This window comes from Myotis brandtii, unplaced genomic scaffold, assembly GCF_000412655.1.
Source record: "Myotis brandtii unplaced genomic scaffold, ASM41265v1 scaffold83, whole genome shotgun sequence".
Classification (NCBI taxonomy): domain Eukaryota; kingdom Metazoa; phylum Chordata; class Mammalia; order Chiroptera; family Vespertilionidae; genus Myotis; species Myotis brandtii.
Genome location: NW_005371371.1, coordinates 6,356,298 through 6,363,741, shown reverse-complemented (window position 1 = coordinate 6,363,741; position 7,444 = coordinate 6,356,298).

Sequence of the window (7,444 nt, the reverse complement as noted above, 5' to 3'; positions counted from 1 at the left end):
TTCTTCTTCTTCTTCTTCTTCTTCTTCCTCTTCTTAAATAATACCCTTCATATTTCATATCATATTGGTTTGGTGGTGCTGAACTCCTTTAGCTTTTTCTTATCTGTGAAACTCTTTATCTGACCTTCAATTCTAAATGATAGCTTTGTTGACTAGAGTAATCTTGGTTATAGGTCCTTGCTATTCATCACTTTGAATATTTCTTGCCACTCCCTTCTGGCTTTGCAAAGTTTCTGTTGAGAAATCAACTGACAGTTATATGGGCGCTCCCATGTAGGTAACTAAATGTTTTTCTCTTGTTACTTTTAAGATTCTATCTTTTTCTTTTAAAAATTTTTCCATGAAAATGGAAATGAAAAATAAGCTCAGTAGCAATACTCATATCTGACAAAATAGACTTCAAACTGAAGGCAATCACAAGATACAACAAAGTTCACCACATAATATTAAAGGCATACATCCAACAAGAGGACATAACCCTGGTAAACATATATGCACCCAATATAGAAGCACCTAAAGACATATATTTAAAAAAAAAAACTTATAGAGGATTTTAGGAAAGAGATCACAGCAATACAGTCAGAGTAGAGGCCTTTAACACCCCACTGACCTCACTGGATAGAACTTCCAGACAAAAAATTAGTAAGAACTCCAAATGACACACTGGATCAGATGTATTTAATTGACATTTATAGAACGTTTAACCTTTAGCATTTAATTATGATGTGATGTGTCTTGGTGTGGGCTTCTTTGAGTTCCTCTTGTTTAGTACTCTCTATTTCTTTCACCAGATAGGGGAAGTTTTCTGTCATTATTTTTTTGAATAGGTTTTCAATATCTTGCTCTCTCTCTTTTCCTTCTTGCACCCACATAATGCAAATGTTGGCAAGTTGAGGTTGTCTCACTATATTCATATTTTAGGATTCTTTTTTCTTTTTGCTCTTATGATTAGGTTTCTTTGCTTCCTCATATTCCAAATCATTGATTTGATTCTCAGAATCATCTACTCTACTGTTGAATCCCTGTAAATTATTCTTTATTTTACTAGTGTATGCTTAATTTATGACTTCTCCTTTTTTCTTGTCTTTGAAATTCTCACTAAGATCCTTGAAAGTGTCATTAAGTCCTATGAAACTCTCATTAAGATCCTTGAGTATCCTTATAACCATTGCTTTGAACTCTGTACCTAGTAGCTTGTTTGCTTCCATTTAATTTATATCTTTTAATGGAAATTTCTTCTGTTCTTTTAATTGTGACATATTTACTTGTCTCTGCATTTTGGCTGCTTCCCTGTATTTGTTTCTATGTGTTATGTGGAGCTGTTATGTGTCCTTGAGGTGGTAGAGTAATAGGTGTCCTGTAATGGCTCAGCTTCCACAGTCACCTGAGCTGGGCACTCTAGCTGCACCCTTGGTGGGCTGTGTGCACAATCTTGTGGTAGTTGAGCCTTGAATGTTGTTGGCATCACTGGGAGGAGTTGACCTCCACGCCAATTGGCTTTGAGGACCAGCTGTGACTACAGTGGAAAAGATGCTGTGTAGGAGATATTCCTATGGAGCAGTTCTTGTTTCAGTGGGGTTTTGGTGCTCACTGAATCTGCCCCTTGAGTGTGTCGCTTATGGATGTGTAGAGTTGTAATCTGGTACAGTCTGAAGCTGTCCACTGGGGACACTGGCTCTGGGGCCTCCTGGGAGGTGCAAAGTCAGCCACCACCTGAGGCAACCTGGCAGGAGCTACAGAGAAATCTGCAGATGGCTTCTACTTGCCTTGGTCTTGGAAGTACTTGGGTGATGTCAAGCTCTGAAGCAATATAGGCTGCTACTAGTGCCAGGTCTTGCTGATGCCAGCTGATGCTTGTTTGAGAGATTTTAGGAAAGTCTGAACCTGAGCCAGGACAGACCATTCATATGGAAAAGCCCCTGCAAATAGCTTGGGTGGGGCTGCAAATTGGATGGGGTGGTGTCTCAGGGAATCACCAGGGTGAAGCAAACAGTATGACTGTCAATCAGCTCTGTGATGGGGGAGGTATAAGCACAGGAACAATGATGGCTGCCAGCACCCCATCTTGGAGAAAGCCACACCTTAGTTCATGTTCCTATGTGAGACATTTCCTCCCCATATGTCCCTGGATACCCCCCAAGTAGCTATCCCAGTGCTGGAATTTAGAGGGAGCAGAACTGTGTAAATTCATGTGCTGGACCTTTAAGCAAAACTGCCTGTGTCTCCAACAGCCTCAGTGTCACTCAGCCACAAACCCCACTGGTTTTAACAGCCTGAAGTTACCGGAGCTTCTCTTCCCAGTTCTGGAACCCTGAACTAGGGGTCTGGTGTGGGGCTGGGACCCCTTATTCTTCATGGGAGGCCTCTGAAGCCAAGATATCCCTCCAGATTTAAAAACAAACAAACAAATGCTACAAGTGGGTGTCAGACCAGCACCTCTGCCCCTCTTACTAGTCTCAATGCGTTTTCTTCTTTGCTTCTCTCATCAGACCAGCACCTCTGCCCCTCTTACTAGTCTCAATGTGTTTTCTTCTTTGCTTCTCTCGTTGTAGGACTTCCATTCAGCCAGCTTTCAGGAGGTTCTGAATAATGGTTGTTCTGTATTTTAGCTATAATTTTGATGTGGTTGTGAGAGGTGGTGAGTACTGGTGTTTACCTACACTGCCATCTTGGTTCTCCTCTTTCATTCTCAGCCTTTCTTTGTCTTTCAAGGCATTGACATATTTGGAAAAAAAATAAGAATAAAATATTCTTCATTTTGAGTTCCCTAATGATTTGGTTTGTGTTATGCATCCTTATCATAATACAGCTTACCTGATGCTGTGTCTCCAAATTGTAACTGCTGGAGCCACACAATCATCCATCTGCCCTTATCAATAATGTTAATTGTGATTATATAAATTTTGCCTAGTTTATCCACTGTACAGGCCTATAGGATAATTTTAAAGCTGGTTACATTTTGGTTAATGATCAGAATGACTTTAAATACCACATTATATATTGAGATGAGTCATGTTTCATATCTCATGTGTTAATCAAATTGGACATATTTGTACTGTTTAGACTTCTACTGGCAAGCCCACAACATCCTAATATCAATCTTAATTCACATTCAGCTAGACAACATTTTCAACATTTTTAATGAAAATTCAGTTTTTAGATTGTAAAGAAAACATTTCTAATTTGCTATATAAGCTGTGTATGTTATTCCCTAACAGAGCACGATAACAAAATCATACACTTATCAAAAGACTGACTATATTTCTTTACTATCAAAAGAGACTTTATGCTAAGTTATCATTAATAAAAATGATGAATATGTAGCTTATGGTCTGGTTGGGAAGATAAAACAAGTCCATATAGTGTAGGGAAATGTAAAAAGCAGTATATAATAATAGTAGAGGTAAAGTTAATGTTCAATAATTTAGCCAAATTATTATCATTATTAAAAAACTCAGATAAAGAATAAAAATGACCCTGATTACCTTCTAAGTTATGCTATATTTTGTTTGCTATATTTCACACATTCTTCTTGGTATATAAACCATTGTTCTAATCTGAACCAACTGACATCTAGGCCTTCTAAAAATTATTCTGAAACTTTCTATTACTTATATCCCAGATTAGAACCACTGTTTCTTGGGTCTCCATATATTCCTGTTTTCTTTGTCACCCCTTGTTTTGCTAAAAAACATATTCAAACTATTTTTTTTTAGAAATTATATTAAAAACACTTACTTAGTTCTAAGTCTAAAACTCTCATTTTTTGTTCTTATATCAGAATGATAATTTATCTAAATAATGAATTCTTAGAATTTTAGTGTATGATTATTTTCCCTAAGCATTTTGCAGACACCATTCCTCAGTGCACTTCCTCTGCTTCAGTATCTCACCCATACTATAGATGTGGTGTGCTACTTACATGTTAGCTTTAATATGCTTACTGTTTTATAACTCAACAGAAATTTGGTAACATAAGTAAACAAACATGTATTTTCAGTTTGCCATCTTGAACCCAAATTTGCACATAAAAAGTTAATTTTAGTTGCATATGACTTGAATTTCAAAACACCCGAGATATTCAATCTCTTCCAGTTACATCCATCAAGCATCTATCAACTTATTGAATACTTATCATGCCCTGAGTGCTATAGTGCATCCCTTTTATACATTTACCTCACAGCCATACTCTAAAATTTAGATATGCATTTGAAGTTATTAGAGCCCGGAGAGAATATCTTTACTTCAGCCCAAAAGAAAATGTTAAGATCACATAGAGGAGGATGTTGGATTGAGTGCTGAAGGATGAGAGAAAGTCTGGAAGGCGAACAAAGTGAAGAAGGGAGTTGTAGGGAGAGGATGCAGAGACAAAATTGCTTGTCTGGGAAATGAAAAGCCTTTTAATGTGGCTAGAAAACAAGATGTGTGGGGGGGAAAACTGTACCAGAAAAGATTAGAGAAATAAGCACGAATTAGAACAAGATTAAGGATGTTGGTTTTTATTCCATAGCTTAAGGCACAACCATGAGGAAGGAGGCCAGCTGAAGATGAAACTGTCTGGTGCCCCCAGTCTGCACGGTCACTTTCTATTATACAGCTTCCTCTAACAGCATGGGTCTAGGAACTCTGAAAGTACATTGTGTAATTGTCAAGATATTTATAACAGGGTGGCTGAAGAAGAAAGCGGTGGCACTGGGGGGAGGGGGAGAGAAATCTTTCTACGAATGCTATGAGGAAATGAATCAAATTATGGGCTGGTTGCCTAAGGAAAGAAGAAGCAATGGAGGGGGGGGACTAACTTTGAAGCTGCATAGAAGCCATTCGAAAAAAAAAAATGATGAGAGAGAGAGATGATGTGATTTAGCAGTTGCAGATATTGATCTTTCATAGTTCAGAGAGGAAGAATATCCAAGTGCTAACACAGTCCTAGCTGTAGCCAGGAAAGTGAGAGGCAGGAGGGTGTGACATTGAAGATTATTGAGAAGGAGTTGGGAGACAAGCAAGGGTTGGGAAACTAGATGATTCACACTGGAGTGTGAGTCCCGTGGGGGTCTGCATGTTGCTAGATGCTAAGGGAATATTAATTTGAAACCTTTACTCATTACATTAAAAAAATTGTGAAGTCCTGTGGGGGTCTGCATATTGCTAGATGCTAAGGGAACATTAATGTGAAACAATTACTCATTATATTAAAAAAATTGTGAAGTGTTATTTGAACTATGTACTGAAGAACTAAGAAACAGGAAAATCAGCAAATGGATAGTAATGGTGTGTGATTATAAGAGATATTCTGCAGAAAGTAAAATTTTGGCAATAAAATGGGAAACAATAATACAGATAAAGAAAAACAGCACAATATAATTTCAAAGTTTTTATTTCAGCCTACTGGAAGAACTGTGGTACCACTGAAAGAAATTAGACTACAGAGAAGGGACTCTGGAATCCGGCGAACATTACTAAGTCTATTGAAAACAGTTGTGAGTGTGGGAACACACAAATGTATAACATCAATGGAACCTAAGTTAGGCAAAGTAAGCAGGAGCAACGTGTGTGCACTTTTTACCATTTGTTTTGTTTTCAGTGAAATGACTAGTAGACTTTGCCTTTCAACATAAAGTATAAATGTAATAAGAGGAAAATAAAAACCACAGCTTTTATCAGCTCTTAGTGCAGGTATTTGGTGAAAAGCATTGAGGACTTTCTGTTATTCAATTTTCTAGCACTTCTACACAAATGGCTTGTTTACCCACCTTTCACAGTTGGGGTTACTGAGTTATTACCTAGGTTCATACCTCTAAGTAGCACAAATAGAAATTAAACACAAATATGGTTGACTCTAAACTCCATGATTTAATCTTTCTGCCATTCACAAAAGAATATGTAATTCTAGAAACTCATAATGTGAATGTTTTAAATGGATTTAACAAACAGGTCTTTGTAGGATTCCCCCAGAGTTCAAGTTGGCAAATAAAGTAGAATGGCAGTAGCTAAGAACATAGACTTTATTTATTTATTCTGTTTCTGAACTTGAGAATCAGATCTGTGCTTCCAATTTATTTGGCTTATATCTTTATTATTTGGGGACAATTGGGAAAGCATCGGCTTTATTGTTGTAAATATCTGGGTTTAACTTTAAACTCTGTAATTTCTTTGCTATATAACCTGGGAAAACCACTAAACTTTGAGACTTAGTTTCCTCGTTTGTAAACTAAGAACAATAAAAAATGCCAACCTCATATGACATTGTGACAGATGAGATAATGCATATCACTATGTTTAGTTTTACAATATTTATTTCTTTTGCAGATATCCATACAAAATCTTTCTACATGATTGTAATCAAACTAAGCATCCCTATAACTGCACTAAAAAGAGATATGTAGGTTATAGTGATTATAACATTTTGATCTATACAAATTGGACACAAAACTTTTCTGAACTCATCCATTGTTCTTTAGTATTGCAGTCTAAACCTTACAAGACTGCAGAGAACACCTTACATTTAACATACAGTTATTAATATGCAGAGTAAGTTGCAGACAAGCAAAATCTGATTAAAGTTTGTCTGAATTTCTTTTAGACTACTCCTCACAATCAACACAATTAATTGATTACTAATGAGAGAAAGCATTGGTTTTCTTTAGCATCAGAATTAAGAATGACCAAACTTTGTGATTAAACTGGGTTAATTTGCCCTTTGGCCATGATGCTGTTAACTCAAAGCTGTTACTATAAGAATTAAGACCACATAAAGCTAAAGTTAATGAAGACAAATTTTGTAAATATCAGAAAACTGAACATTGGACTTTAAAATATTCTTAAGATAAAATGCTTGAATACTTTGGTTTGAATGGTTAGAGGGCAGATATAATTATTGACCTGACAGTTAGGGTATTAATGTAACTGAGTAATGATGGTGGTGGTAACACTCTTCCCTGAAATCCCCATGGCATTTCAATTCGAAACATCTCTATTCCTATATGCCTGCAGGGTTTGTCTTGAAAGAAGGGCAAAGGACACTGTGTCCTATAAGGGAACAGTTCTTTAGAGAAGCTCAATAATTTAGCTTAAGTAGAGTGGAACAAAAATAGATTCATATAAATAGATCACATTATCCTTTTTCCACTGAGAAATCTAGTTTTTCTTTCACTGTGTCTCTACTCCCATTTTCTCATTATCTGCAATAGCCTCTCTCCACCCACTCAACTGCTACACAAACTTTTCTAAAGATATGAGAGCTCCATTGGTAGTGGAGTCACTAACAAAAGATTGTCTTGGGCACTATAATATTTTACTTCCCTGTCTTAGTTGGTTTGGGCTACTATAGCAAAAATGCCATAGACTAGGGGGCTTAACAACAAAATTATTTTTCACAGTCCTGGAGGCCAGGAAGTTCAAGATCAAGGTGCAGGCTTGCAGAATTTCTGGTTTGCAGAATTTCTGG